The 16,054-nt window shown below is 38.0% G+C and overlaps 1 protein-coding gene across 13 annotated transcripts in view; it reads left to right on the forward strand.

Annotated features, from left to right (window-relative positions):
• Positions 1 to 16,054, forward strand: part of CELF1 (CUGBP Elav-like family member 1) — a 57,627-nt gene that overhangs the window by 14,523 nt on the left and 27,050 nt on the right. For all 13 annotated transcript variants that reach the window (XM_027886075.1, XM_027886022.1, XM_027886083.1 and 10 more), the window contains one exon: positions 1,514 to 1,554. The gene's annotated coding sequence lies outside the window, so the exon portion shown is untranslated. The remainder of the gene's footprint in view (positions 1 to 1,513; positions 1,555 to 16,054) is intronic.

A 16,054-nucleotide genomic window follows, 5' to 3' on the forward strand; every position in this document is an offset into this window, starting at 1 on the left:
CCCAGCTTCTTCTGAGAAGAAATGCAATTGTCAGATTCTTTGGCCTTTGATTCAAGTTTGTCTGATGTATAAACTTGGATAAATGATTCAGTGTATTTATGTTCTGCATGCAATTAAATGAACCATTATAGAACAATTTATGATTTAAGAGCATTCTCCCAGGCTTTCTGCAGGTGGTTGTCAGATTTGCTGCTTGGTTTTTGAAGTTTTTATTGTCTTGGATTTTGCCTTTGATTCAATGAGGTGTATATTTTTTCCCAAAGGTGTCCAAGAGTTATGGGTTCCTCTGGCTACGTTAGCTGCACTTTTGGTTTCTTTGAAGTTTTAAATTTATTCATTAGAGTGAATTAATGGCTACCTGTGTGAAGGGAATATTTTCTTTTTAACATAAAGTTGTTTATATAGATATTCTTAAGCATTTACAAGATCAAGAAATTGTGTATTTCATTTTTTTCTGAAAGCTGATTGTCAAAGGAGCAAAACTTAGCATATATGACAACTTTCACAGTGTTTAAATATCTGGCAAAAATTTGGTTTAAAAGAAACAAAAGGAAAAAACTGTTTTGCAGGCAGGTCTGTTAGCAGGAATCTGAGACCATTTTTTTGGCCGTAAACAAATATCTTGTAATTAAACTTCAAAAAAGCAAAGGAATGTGGGTGAGGTGGAAGGAGGTGTCCTCAGGTAGCATATTTGCCTGACTCACTAGTTGGAGCTTCATAATTCAGAATGCTGTTGTGAAACACAAAAAAAAAAAATATATATAAAGTGTTCCCTGAACAATAGTCTGTTTTCAGTGATATTCTAGAAAACATAAATTCATAATCTTGAAAATGTGCATTTCAGCGAACTGAGTTTTTTTTGTCAGGATTCATGATTGAATTTTATTGTTCTCAACAAGTAATATAAGAAAATTAATTTCGTTCTTGTGTTTAGGATCCTCTTTTTTGCTTTAGAGGCTATCGTACTTTAATAAATCAATTGAACAAGTAGAAAGGAATTAGAAAAATTGAAAATTATTACTAAACTATTGAAATTACTAAAAATTGAAAATTATTACTAAATAGCAATTGAAAATTTCCATTTATGCAGTCTTACATTAGAGTTCCCATCTGCGGGTTCATGGTCATCTGTTAGGGCTGCAGCTGTCAAAATAATGTAATACAGGAGTTTAGGATTGTGGGTACTGCTGTTGGTAACTGCCTCAAATAGCCAGATAGGTAGGGTAAGACCACTGAATGTTATTAGGGAGCTTTAAGATTTCTGTTTTCAGCCATGTTGCATTGCAGTCCTTTCTTTTACCCCCTCTAATCTACTCAGTATTTTTGAAATATGCAACTTCAGGTTTGAGTCTAATGAGGGTAGTCAACACCTCCTGATGACTTCTGCTTTAAGCAGTATGCTTTACTTTCATGGTCCTTGGTGCTTTATAAGATGGAGTTCATGTTGTAGTGATTGTTGAAATCTGATTTTAACTCTGGAGTTCTCAATATCTGTTTTTTCCTTATCTTTTAGACTGAAGACTGGAACGGCTAGAGGGAGGTGCATAGCTGCAGGTATGAAAAAACTACTGTTTGTATCCCTTATTTGTGTATTGGATCTTCCTTTCAAAGGTTTAGAGAGAAGTTGTTTTTACATTCAGTGATGAAAGCAGTCATTTTCCACTGCAGCGAGCAGTGCTCCCTGAACCTTAAACTCTGCAGTTTCCTGCCTTTGTATTGCTAAAGGGGGTTGGGAGTGTTAACGATTTAGTACTGTTAGTACCAAGTCAATAGGCATCTTTAACTCCATCTGTAATTTAATAACTTTAGAAACATACTGCAAAGTAGAAATACATGTCTTCTTAGTAATTTCTTGATCAGAACAAATCTACAGTATTCTGTAGTGCATGAAACCCTAAAGGTGAGTATTACTGTAATAACTACTCTAGGCTGAGACAAATCTGATTATGTGCAGCAGAACAGGAGCTTAGTCTAGTGTGAAAATGCTTGGAGCCAAAGGCAAGGATCTTCTACTGCAATTTTCTTGATGCTGGAAGTTCAGTGAGGATGTAGTTTCACATGACAGCTGAGACAATTGCCCCTTCGTTTCTTTACACAGTTTCCAGGCCTGTGTCCTTTGGTTATACTTGGTTCTCATGGTAGTTTGCCTAGTAGACAAAGTCAGCTTGGCAACCCAGTAAACAGCTCTTCTGTGATCATGTTGTTATTTCCCTGGTTTAGGAAGTTGGAATGATATACTGTGTGGTCAGAGAAGTATCAAAAGAACAGATCAGACTGCTTTGAACTGTGTACCTTAAGAGTTTCAGTTCACTTCTGAGGACAATTGACCTGTAACTGCTGCGTTAAGTAACATTATTATGCTCAAAGTGTGGTGACTTTTGCTGTTCTGGTGAATCATCTCTGCCATGACAGAAAGATCGTGTGTTTTGGTCTAGACAACCAGGGAGAGTTGAACTTTTATATTGTCTCGAGGAAATGGTTGTTTTCTACTATGGACAGACGTTTGCTACAGTTTGCATAAATACATTGGAAGGGATTTAGTTATGTCTATATCAGAAAGAGGAAAACCAAATTTGTCTTTAAAGTGCAGGATGTCCTGCCTCTCCGTATGTTGCTCATCAGGGTAGAAAGATCTAAAGCTGGTTTAAGAAATCCAGGAACACCTTCATTTTTTAGAGAATTGGTGATTGACCTCTATGTCTGGAAGAACCAGTTTGAGGGCAGTTGTCTCCAGGCACTGTGAGTGTTGCAGAACACTCAGCTTCTTTCGTACATGACTGGTGCCTTGTACTTTGCCCTTCCTGGTCCTTTGCAGCTCCATTAGGACCATACAGAAGATTGGAAAGAGAGAATACTGGTCCTTATGTTTGTGGATTTTGTCCGAAGAGTTTGCATCTTTTGAGACAGACTAATCTGATTAGGCCTAGTTTTTCAAACTCATGGGATTCTGCCAATTGCAAAACACAAGTCCAGAATCGGTAGGTTTGGATTACTTAAATAACAAAATAATCAGATTATTTAAATAGCTAAGTAATCGCGGAGTTGCTGGTTGATGAAAACAAGTGACTTCTATTTGCTGCAAGATCCACGATTTCCGGCAAAAAATGTGAATGTAGAAAGGTGTCCAAGTGAAAGAGGATGGAGTCTTGAACATCTGATAACGGTATATGAATTTGTTTGTATACATTTGTTTACATTTCAAACCCAGTATGAAATGCCTCTTATGATGATTAACTCTACAGAGATATATCAGAATAAAACTGATGGCATTCTGCTCCTGGTCTGGTACAGAGAAAAAAATTGAGGACAGGTCAGCTTTGCTTTGAGATAAGGAATCAATCAGCCTTTGAGATAGCACTTGATTTTGTTCTCCAGTTATCTCGTGGATGCTGGGGACAGACAAGTTTTTTAACAGAGAGTTTACCCAGAGATTCGGGGTTTTTTTCTTGTGTTTGGACACTTACATACCATACTTTGCCAAAGCAGATTAAACAGATACTCTGTCAAATAAGATTGTCCTACAAGTTCCTTATGAGCACTGGCAGTTTCAAGACTGAGGAGCTCCTACGTTTGTACTGACTCTTGTCATATCCACATTTACCATGCTGATGTTCTGCTGGAGGTCCAAAAATGCCTTTGTACTGCAAATAGAGAGCACTGTAGGGTTTGTATTATTTTACTGTCCTGCCCCTCCTTGTGGGTCATCCTGTTGTTTTCCTGAAGGTAAGCTCTAATGAAAACTCCATTGGACACATTTGTAAACAGGCTGTGTAATGAAGGATAGCAACTTAACTGTTTTCATTTGAAACATATCTGTGTTCAAATAAAATTTCTACTGATCTGAGCTCCTTCCAAAGTGGAAGTCTTTCATATGGAGATAAAATGGGCAGTAAAAGATTGCAGATTGTGAAATGATAGTCATAGAATCTTTAAGGTTGGAAAAGACTCTTAAGGTTGCAGTACAACCATTAACGTAACAGTGCTAAGTCTGCCTCTAAACCTGTCCCTAAGCATCTACACATCTTTGCTTGCATTCTCAGGGATACATATCCCATTCCCATCTCCACCCTCCTAATGGACAATAGTGGTGCTATGCCTTTGCAGCTTCGTGCCACAAGCCATGAGTTACTGTGTTCCAAGGTGGTGCTCTACGTCCTAATTATTATTGCAGCAATTACTGTTCTAACTGCATAGTGTGCTCTCTTGGAGAGCCCTTGTCTGGGTTACGTTTGAACTTTCTTCTGGTAACGTGCATCAAAAAGCTGTACTTTTGATAAAATGAAATGAGAGAAATAGTGACATGTTGTAGTATAATATTAACTGTATCTGGTACTATTAGTAGAAACAATTTGGGATTAAAGGACTCCTCAAAATGGCTTGTGTGGCTGTTCTGATGGCTGCAAAGGACAACGAAACGTGTTGCTTTTAGTCTAAAAGGTCTCTTGAAACTTAACAGAAGAAAAAAGACATTATCAGAAAAACTTTTAAACAGGTCTGACTGCTATTCTAACACATTTCAGTTAGGAGAGTAATAATATGAAGTTTGTTCCTTTAAGATAACACATTACATGTCTTAAGGAAAAAAGGTAACTCTGACCAGTTCTTACTTTAAGATTTTTACTTTACAGGTGCATGAGGTGTGTTGGTTGCAAAAAACTTAAAGGCATTTTTGATTCACTGAGGTTCTCCTGTAGGTTAATATAGCAGTCCTTGTACATGGTGTTGTCCTGGAATTGCTTAGCAGGTTCTGTAGTCTCCCCTGCATCTGATACACAACCACACAGCAATTCTCTGTGTAAATGTAGTTGCTTTGCCCATTGTAATGGCTTATGACATGTTTGACCTGAAGACAAGCAGACTGTTCAGAGCTTTCCAGGACCTAGTGGATTTCCAGCTCCTTACCAGAGGAATAACTTCTGTCTCTCTTTCAGTGGCTAAAAACTACTTTAAAATGTGTAGTTGAGTCCTTAAAAGTCTGTTAAATATTGCAGAGATGGCAAAATGTTTGTTTCCTGTGCATCTTTTTGACCAAGTTCAGAGCTGCAGATTCCTATAATACAATAAAGGACGGCAAAATGCAGGCTTATCTGAAACCAGATTTCTAGGTCTTGTGTTTGTATTTACAAAGTAAAAAGGTTCAAAGATAATCAAAGATAATAAGTTTTCTATTCCATAGAATTGCTTGTGGGATTGTTTCTTGCACAAAAAGATAAAATAGCTAGATAAACTTCTGGCCAGTTTTAGAAAAGGTCATTTCTGTAAGCCCAGAGGCAACATCTGGGGAGAGAAAGAGGACAAAGACACTGTAAATGGCATCTGTACCTACCTTCAGGGCAAGATTGCTTCCAAACTATGTTCTTATTCTTTTTTACTGAAGATTTAAGCCTTGTAGTGCAAGTGTGATTTGCCATTTCTATTTCTGTGTGTCTCGGGGTCTGAATTCAGTCAATAGAGTGCAGGGGGAAAACTCTCAAATATTGCTGCTGCCTTAAATGTTCCATCCTGCTGCCTTTTAGTATTTCCCTGTCTTTCCACAGGGTAGGAATGCGTGTCCTCACTTCTTATACTCATTTCCTGCCTTGTCTCCTGTTCTGTGTCATACAGCTGCCTTTATTTCCTCTTACTATTGTTGTGACAAGCCACTTTTCCTACTTTCTCAAGAAGTTTTTTCTATCTACAGTGCCAAAGTGTCTACACATCGTTTAGGTCACTTAGATACTTAAGATATCCATAGCTTGTCTCTTGCAAAATACAAGCATTATTATGTTCTAGCACTGTGATTATAAAAACTCAAAATGCTTCTCAAACTATGTCTGGTGGAATGTTGGCATATGTTTAAAAAAACCTCACAATTTTAGACTGAAATTTTCTTTGCATACCTTCCTGTAAAGCTTAAGCAGTACCTGCAATTAGACATTTCACATCTATTCAAAAAAAAAAAAAAAAAAAAAAAAAAAAAAAAAAAAAAAAAAAAAAAAAAAAAAAAAGACAATCTACAACCTACAGGTGAGGATAAAAGGATTTAATTTTTTTACTTGTGTTTGTTATTGTTGTTTTTAATATACTACAATGAGGGAAAGAAACCTATCCACATCTGCTTTAAAAGCAAGTGCCCTGGATACATCAATGCTTCTTCCTAATATCAATTATTAATTGTAAAATGTCTTGCAAAGAGGGCTAAACATGCAGTGTTTACTCCTTGTCCGTGATTTGCCAAAATTAATTATTCCAGGGAACCTGCATTAAAGTTTGTTGTTATCTGTTCTGCTGGTAGAGATACTCTAAGAGGTTGCCTGGCATTAATTACTCCCAATTCAAGATTTAGTCTTTTGGCAATTTTTTTTTTCCTCTTCCTTGCTTCATGTCTAATAACTTTCATACAGTGTCATCTCAGTCCAACCTTTGTTGTTTTCTTTGCATCACAGTAAATCTTACTGTGTCGTGTGTTTTCAGTTCACCTTCTCTGTTCCCTTAGTCTGAAAAAGTCAAGGAAATATGCATTATAAAGAAACAAAATTTTTCTGGGAAAACCAGAAGTTTATTAAAAATTTCAGATCACTGTTTTGAAGGTCACAATTGGGAACTTTAATTACAAAATCAAAGATAGCAAAAGAAAATATCTTACACTGTAAGGGAAAGAAAATAACCCAGGTACCTCTTCTTATATTTTTGTGAAGATTAATGGAAGTGTGTAATGTATCGTGGGGAACAGGTATAAGAAGGAGATTGCTAAACACGAAAGAGAAGATGGGGCTTTTAGGAAATGATCTTAATTTGAAGATTTTTACCTGTGTGGTCATATTTTTTATTGAATTCACTGTGTTAATATATTAGACTATTATCCTAGTGCTGTACAAGTACTCTCTCCTTGAAAGCAGGGTATGCAGATAGTGGCTGCCTTTGGAAAACTCCATGTGTACTAACTGAAGTTGTCTTCACTCTGTAAATAGCACTGTTGCATACTGAGATACTTGAAGTTCTTTGGAAGTTCTGTCCTTGTGTAAAAAAGCCAAAGTAAATAGACAGCAGGTTCTTGAAATAATAGTTGTGTTACACCTCAAAATAATGCTTTGAAGGCTATCAGCTTGCATATTCCTCATTGACAAGAGGGTAATGAGAAATTTTACAGTTGGAGATGGGGTGTTTTAGGTCACTGTCAGGAGGTGGTCTCATGGGCCAGTCTGTTCCATTTTTTTTCCTTTTCTCTTTGGTAGTGCCTGTGCAAGCCTTTGTAGGATCATCTCTGAAGTAGCAGACACAGCTGCAGTGGGTCAAGCACTGGGTTAGCAACCTCATGCTGTGTTAGCTGACAGCTGTGCACTAAGAAAGTAAAACTCAGGGTAGCATCGTGCAGCTGTTCTGCCCTAGAAAAGCAGATCATTGTCTGCAGAGCTGTGGGTTGCTCACATCACAGAATTCCACTACCCATAGCCCCGTCAGGATATTCACAGCACACTCCTACATCCCCTCTCAGGCAAGCAGATGAAGAGGCAATGTATCAGGAGGCGATGAGAGGAAAATTGAACAAGTTTGTAGACCACTGCCTTAAACGTTGTAAAATTCATTCTCGTGCTATAAAAGGGTCTTAAGACTGATAACTCAGCTTCTTCCATGTTCTTTTTAAATGTCCTTTTGGTAGCAGTTACTGGCAGAGGACCTAGTTGTGGTTTGGGGTTTGTTGTTTCTGGGGGGTTTTTTTGGCTTCTCAGATTTGAACAGATGTTGTAAACTGTTTCCTGGCAGATAAGCTCACATATTGCAGAGCTATTGTCTGCCATTTGGTGTAAGTTGTCCTCAGGAGTGAGCCAGATGTTGAGCACATCACAGGTTGAATTTGTTCCTCAGTTATGTGGTGACATACTGAAAGCAATTGCAAGGCATTTTAAAAAGGAAGTGTATAAACTGATGGTTATCCGTGCTGTCATGTTTCCCGAAGTCCAGAGGTATGGGGTTTGGGGTTTTGTTTGTTGTGTAGTTTATGGGGGAGGGAGAAGGGATGTTGGGGAGGGTTTAGTGTTACACCAGTATTAGCTGACCACTTTTAATTAGCATTTACCTAACGTGTATAGTTCAGTTCTTGGGTAGCTTTAACAGGACAACTCTTTTTTTGGTTACATAGTGGTTTTTTTATTTTGTCCCAACACAAGTGCATAGGCATCCTGCTCTTCTGCATGTTCCAGACCTATCTTCATCATTTGCAGAGGCTGACAACCTGTAGTGTTTGTTTTCACCACAAAACTGACTCAGTCTCTTGGCCTTTCTGGTTTTAGCTCTGGAGAACTCAGCCTATTGTGGTTTGTCTGGTGGCCTCTGATGGGTCCCTTCCAAGTACTTGTCAATTTTGTTTTTCCACACATGTAAGCTTATTGCATCTGCACTATCCTGCCAGGAGTTCCAAGAATCTACTACCCTGTGTATGAAGTACCATCTACTTTCCTCCTCAGAGGACAAGTGCTGTTGTATTAGTCACTAAGGTTTTGCTTTCTTAGCTGTCATTTGAAAATTGGTTTGGAGCTACAAACTGCCAAAGAAGATAATAGGAACACACACAGGCTTTTACAAGGTTGTGCATGCATTCACAAGGTGCACGTGCATTCACTTTGGGACTTGTTGTTTGAAGTAAAAGCAAGAGGGACACCTACACTGTGCAGACAAAGAATAAATATATATGGCAGTCAAAGCAGAACTGTTTGGCATCACAATGATACCAGTACTCCAGTACCAGAAGGGAGCCTACAAGAAAGATGTAGAGTTTATTTACAAGAGCATGTACTGACAGGACAAGGGGAAATCCTTCAAACTGAAGGAGGCTAGGATAGATTAGGTGTTAGCAAGAAATTCTTTACTGTGAGGGTGGTGAGACACTGAAACAGGCTACCCAGAGAAGTCGTGGATGCCCCATCCTTGGAAGTGTTCAAGGCCAGGTTCGATGGGGTCCTGAGCAACCTGGCCTAGTGAAAAGTGTCTCTGCCCATGACAGAGGGCATAGGAACTGAATGATCTTTAAGGTCCCTTCCAACCCAAGCTGTCATATGATTCTGTAATTCTAAGATTCCTTCTTGAAAACGCTGATTCCACTGTTCATATTCAGATAAATTTGTCAGACCAGTAAATATGTATCACTACCCTAAGTTCCTAATCATTTACCATTAAGTGAATAGGAGGTCAAAACAGAATGATCAACTCCTGTTCATTTCTCATTGGTGTGCCAGCAGCTCTGAACTAGTCTGGCTGTTGTCTATGGTGCACAGCTAAGCAGGGAGAAGTCACTGAAGGATCTTGAGATTTACTGGCTTTTTAGCTTCTGCTTTTGGTATGTATTGTCATAGTTGTTTTAAAGGTTATGTCTCTAGTGCATGAGTTTATCCCATAGCTAACAGTGTTCTCAGTTCACTGCCTCCCTGTTTGTCTATGTGACATCTGGAAATTGAGAGCTACAGGATGTGCTTGGCTTTTTGCATTGGGTTGCTACAGAGCTCGGAACAGACCATTCTTCTCTGCCACACCTTTCAATCCCTTGATTTTTCTCTGAAACATTATTTTCAAGCAATCAGTCTTTCCTGACCAGCTTAATTCAGAACCCCTTCATCCAGCAGACTTATGCAGCTATAGTGCTGTGGTCAACATAGTTATGACCTCAGTGGCCACAGAGAAGCAATAACTTTTGTGTGTTTAATCCAAACAGTGTCTTACATATCTATTCCACATGAAGATTTTGCACTGGATGTGTTGATTTAGAAATTTTAAAAGTTGTGACTAAGGCCCTTGAGAACAACCACAGTGGACATAGTCTGGTTTTTGGTTTCCTTCTGTTAGTGCCTAGTACTATGTGCATTAGACAAATGGGTCTAAAATCTTAAAAATTATTGATTAGTCTATGTTTAAAGGTGAGGTTCCTCCCTTCCTAATGTTAGCTAGAAGGTGGTGGTTCTTATATGAAGTGTTTTGAGTCTAATGGTTCATCCATTTAAAAAATGCAGTTGGTATATATGTGCAGTAAATAGATGTGGAAAAATATATTCTTGCAAGCATCAAGTTGTGTTCAAACCTTGTCAAGCTTTGACAGGATTACAGAAGTCACTACCACTAAATATGTATCTATGAATTTAGTTAAAGGTGTTCCCTCTTAAGTTTCCATTTTCCAGTCTGCTTTACTCATATGAACATCGGAAATTGCAGCTGTTTTGGGAATTGTGGGTCAGTAGATTCTGTTAGAAGTGAACGTTGCATAGCAGGAAGAACAGAAGTAGAGCTTTCAAAAGAAGCATATGCATTTGAGGAAGCCCATAGACAATTTAAAAGAAAATTTGCCTGTATGTGTTTCTTGTCTATCTTTTTATAAACTCCACTATTTAGAATTAATTAGAATAATAAATTTGTTCGCTTCAGTGCAAAGACTTGTCTCCTTTTTCTAGGAAAACAATTCTGTAATTTTACAAAATAAATTTTATATTATTTGCTTTTGTCATTTGTCTTTACTAAAGAAAAAAAGGTACATTTAGTTGCTCTTTCATTTTCCCTAAGAGTACTTGGGCAGAGAAAACATCCTGTAAACCAGAGGGATAGGTGACTTCCTGTTTGATCTGCTGGTAGAGAGCTGGGAGTCCTGGGGATTCCTCAATCAGACAGAAGTTCATAATTCATTCCTTTTGAGCTTTCACAGAATTAATTGAAGTAGAAGCACAGAACTTCATTGATGAGCCGGAGAAATAGGTCAAGGATGATTTACCCCAAATTTTTTTCCCAGAAATATTTTGAGGAAGGGGAGAGGAAAAAAGCTTATAGTAAAATCTATTTTTAGAATTAAATTTACTAACTAATTGGTAAAAAGTAATCTAGGTCTCAGTCTCATTTATCTGCTTTCAGATAAATGTGTACAAGAGAGCACTGTGAAACCATGCTATTTCCAAAATAAAGGCAATTGTCTTTCCCTCCTACCCCTTTACCTTGGAGCTTCTAGAAAAGTTCATATAAATAAAAAGTTTTTCAGTTAATTGAATGTGAATTGTGGGCAGCCCAAAAAGTTCACATATTTTGATGGTAAATTCAACATTCTGAATGTGTCAAATTTGTGTACCCACGGTGCATAATGGTGAAAAAGATTGGCAGAGGAGGAAACTGTACTTTTGGCAACTGGATAAGGGGCTTTTTTGTACCCAGCAAGGCATGGGGAGACAGTTTGAATTTCAGCACAGGCAGAAAACAGTCTGACCACATGCTTACATGACCAACAATGAAACAACAAAATATTGACAAGTACTTACTGTATTTTGATGCGTGTAACCTAGGGGTTATCTGTTTAAAAACAAAACTGCAATTCAGCAGCACTGTAGGAATCTGGATATGCACAGATAATACAAGGGGAAGTTTATTCTAGGACCTGTCTCCTTCAGAGCTTCACAGTGTCTGATTTCCCCATAGCCTGCATCCTTTCCCATAGTTTGCTCTCACCATCCCAGTAGTCCCTCAGCTTCAGATTTGTGTGTGCTGTCTGAGATTCAGATTGTATAAAATAAAAGACAGTATTATCTTTGGCTTTCAGAGTTAATTGTTCATTAGAACTAGGCTTTCTTAGGAAAGAAAATATGACACAGGATTTTTGGTTTTATGGTAGACTTTTTGGTTTTGTGCCCCGGGATGTAATATAATTCTGTAAACGTAAAAGCAAAACCTTTCAGCATGTGTGTTTTGCAATCTCTGAGGAGCACATGAAGTGATACATTCTGCAGCATCATCTAGGGCTTTAGAAGTGTAAAAAAGCGAGATCTAATATGTAGTGTGTCGAAGTTTTTTGGTGTACATATTATCAGATGAGCACCACATTTAAATGTGTAGCTACAGTCCATAGAGCTTGGAATTTCAGACATTGTTTCCATTATCCTTTGAATAGAAACAGTCAAAGAATGGATCTGGAAGCCAGCAGGAATTTGACATCTGAGCAAAAAATAAGTGTGTTTAGCTCTTATTTTTCTTTCTTTGTGAGCAGTGGTTAGGATTACTTTCAGGGTTTCCTTTAATTTTAAAGAAATGCTGCATCCCCATTTACCTCTTGTTTCTGTGTAGTAGCGAAATACAATCTTTTTCCACTCTTTTCCCAATGAAGTTATTTTCACAATTGAAGTTCACAATTATTTTAATTTCACTAGCTTGAAGCCTTCAGCTAAATAATGTTAAAACAAACCTGGTGGTACACTAGTGTTTCATCACTGAAGTTGCCATCGTTGCTTCAGAAGTACAACACCCTGAGGCACTGAGTCTTGGCTAACATACCTTCAGACATTTATGCACCATTCTAATATTGATTCTTCCTTTCCACCAAATTGTGCCTGCTACTTTGCAGTTTTGTTTTATTGGAACAAGCAGATAGAACTTTGAGGAGCAGAGAGGTGTGCAAAAGGGTGGGCACGGGTTCAAATCATAATGATGCAGTGATTTTCTTCAGTAAACTGATCAATCTCAGTAACTTTTTTAAAGCCCATTTTCTGGAGTTGCCATCATTATCTTTCATCAACCTACAGTGAGCATGGCTGCTGTGGCACTTTACTGGTTGCTGAAAAAAGCTAAAGATGACTGGAAGACCAGAAGGAATGAATTCTGGTCTTCATGGGCAGGGTGAGAATTTACAGTGTCAGTCTATAGATTTATGTGATCAGTGGCAAGAACCCCACCCTATCATCTGCTGTTCTAATTATATAAATATGAAGTGTTTTTCTCTACAGGCTCCTTATTTAGAGAAATGCATGAAGTGGGCTCTGGGCTCGGTATACCATTTCAATATGATGTGTTTTATGCAACATGGCATTTTTCAAGTGGGAAGCTTGTAACATATGTCTAGAGGTAGATTAAACAGTTTAATTTACTGAAAGCTAAAAAACCTGTTCTCCCTAGTGCCTATTTGCATGCTGTTAAAAATGGTGTTTAGCATGTAGCTTACACCTTTTTCATTAAAGAATAAGCTTTCTTGCGTTTACCACATAGTAAGAGTATGTATTAAATAGTTACTGTTGAATATCTGATGGGTGAGAAATTCATATCCCTATTTTGCAGTAACATGCATACCTTTTCGTATGACCTAATGCCTTTTAGTAACCTTTTAGTTAACCTCACTCTAGGCAAAGATCGACATGAAAAAATAATTGACATACTGTAACTGTGCAAACTTAAATAAAGCTGTATATTTTGACTGGCCAGTCAAAATAACTGCAAATACATGTTGCAGTATTAACAGACGAGAAAGACATGATCACAGCTGCTCCAGCATACAGTCCTTGATGCTCTAAGGGTTTATTTTGTGATTATCGACCATATATAAGGCTTATCTGGATTCATTGTAGACTCTAATTAATCATTCATACTGGAGTGCATGGACACACCCAGCTGCCTCTGCAGCACTCGCTGTCCGCAATCAAATATTTCTGCATCTCGCAGAACATCCCTTTTTATCCATATTATCTCCCCATTAGTTTGCATTTCGGAGATTTAACGAGAAGTCTGTATTGTGTGTATAAATACACCTCACAGTTTCTTGATCAACATGTCAGTCCTGTTTTAATAATGAAGCAGCTGAGGTGTTCTGATCGGTGTTTTCAAATATTATAAAACAGTTTTCAATGAATCAGTGTGTTTTTTCCCTTACTTCATCATCTATAGGCTCTGTACATCTCTGATTTTATAGATGCACGATGGGCAAAGGATTTTTTCCAGAACAATGTATGTTTTACTCCTATAAAAAGAGGAGTCAGTTTTTATGTTCTGCGGTTGTTAAGAAATTTTTGAGTAATCATAGCTTATTAGCTCAGATTTTTTTTTTGGGGGGGGCAGGTTTAGAGAAACATTTACTTGGCATTTTTTGCCATAGAATTTAAGAGAATATCAATAATAGAGCACAAGGTGAAGTGAATGAGATCAGCTATTGAAAATGTTTATGGTTAAAGAGCCTTTCAACTTAATAGCTTAATATTGCTAAAACGAGAAGTGTCTGTCTGAACATCAAGGCCTTGGACTGCCATTTTGGGAGACAAGGAGTTAGTTGGGGATGGAAAGACTGGAGTTTGTATTCTTTCTGCTCTGTTAGCCATTGCTATCTTCATGGATCTGACACTCTGTTTATCTGACAGTGCACTCAGTACTGCTTCGCCAGGGAAAATTGCACAAAACAAGCCTAGTGCATCAGCATTTTCATTGTGTATTAAGCTGAGCCTCCCTTCACATGGTCACATCCCCTTTTTAATCTGGGATTCCATGTCCCTTTCCCAGTCCAGCCTGTTTCTGTGGTGTCTATTGCTGGTCTCCCTGAGCTTCTGTTTCTGTGGTTTGAGTGTTTTTTGTGTGGCTGAGTGTTAAGACCTGCAGAACTTTTGGAAGTGGCGTTGTTTGGGGGTTAGGCAATACACTGATTTAGTGTTAGTAGTTTGTCATAGACTGAGGTGATGGCTGCGTTCAAGTTGGATTTCCTCCCAGAGATGATGGTGGACCATTGCTCCTTGAATGCAAGTCCTGTGTAAGTATTTTGTCTTCATGCCCAAGTTGTAACTAAAATGATAGTTAGCGTTGCTGTCTCTAAAGCCTTTGCTGTCTGATGAACTCCCCTTGGGGCAGGAAGGAGAGATAGGAGAGCCTGCAGTTTGTTTTCTTGAATAAATCCTAGTGGTCATTAACAACTGATGTTGGTTTACAAGGGGGAGAAATGGTCTGATAATTGTGGGGATAAGGGCTAAGGAGGAATAAAGCTGTTTGGCGTTATTGTTTATAGTATGCTACAGGTGCTGATACTATAAAATTGATTATTTAAATCAGTTGTTGGAGAGAACAGTTTCTGTTCTTCCCTATTAATGACACCAGACTAAACCTTTTAATTAGGAGTGAAATAATCCTTGAATACTGCTGAGGTCATATTAAGAGTTACCCAGTTAACAGGAGCCATGCTGTGCTCTTGAAGCTACGTATGACATAGAAGGTAAGGCTGAAAATTATTTTTGGAAGAGGGTAAATTATTTACAGTTTTTTCAATTGAAGTGCTAAGAGGTAGCTTACGTCTTTGTTAAAGATATTTTTTGCCTTGGCAATTTGAAGAGGTGCTGACCCTTTCTGAGCGAAAGGTGGAGAGGAGTGAAAGGATTTGTGATGATACCCTTTCCTTCTAGTGAGAAGCTTTGTTGTTTCTGAGGTCTGTTCATACAGCTATAAAATTATGAGCTTTCCCTGGCATCAGTTTTTCCTTATCCTCTGAATAGCAGCATATTGAGGGGAAAATTAAGTAAACATTACCTGTTTTGGATTTTTAAGTTCTATTCAGAGGAAATACGGTTTCAGATGGACAGTGAGAAGAATACTGTTTACTGTCATGTGCAGTTATTAAGCCATTCAAATGATCTTCAAAGGAAAAAAACAGAGATGAAGTGAGCTGACTACTCTGGAAGAAGGCCACCTGTATTCTTCAACAAAGAGTTTGGGGGCGGTGGTAATCATTGTATAGTTATTGTTCCACTCCCCATGTCTTTTCTAGATTATGCAGGTATTGGTCAGCAATTTTAACCTGCTAATCACTGTAGCTACAATAGGGTGTCGTTACAGTCAGACTTCCACAGAGACAGGTTCTCTGGTACACCAGGCTGTGACTGCTGATAGATAACAAGACCTCATATTGCACTTAACAAATAATGAGGAGTCAATACAGAGAGCAATGTATGACTGTCAACTAGCTGGGTTGAGCATAACACAAGTTTAATTAATAGAGTGAACTGTTGTATGGCTACATATAATGCCTTGAAACCTATTCAAGATTTCTATATTCAAAACTTCTCTGTTGTAGTCTAAAGTGACTTTTATTCTATGTTAACATCCTGCCATTACTCAACCTGATTGATTGTGACTAACTGGATTGTCCCATCCCAATCTATTCATGTACAATCTCAACCTGGGTTTTTTCCAGTTATTGTTGAAAACTCCTTAGTTTCACAGAGGTATCGCCTTGTAGCCTTTAAAGAAACTCTTAATCTGATCAGTTGTATCTGTTTCTCTCTTTAAAGATGGATCATCACCATGGGAAACCGTT

The sequence above is a fragment of the Empidonax traillii genome, unplaced genomic scaffold, assembly GCF_003031625.1.
Source record: "Empidonax traillii isolate 1590-97213 ecotype Southwest subspecies unplaced genomic scaffold, ASM303162v1 scaffold11:size2795301, whole genome shotgun sequence".
NCBI classification, from domain to species: domain Eukaryota; kingdom Metazoa; phylum Chordata; class Aves; order Passeriformes; family Tyrannidae; genus Empidonax; species Empidonax traillii.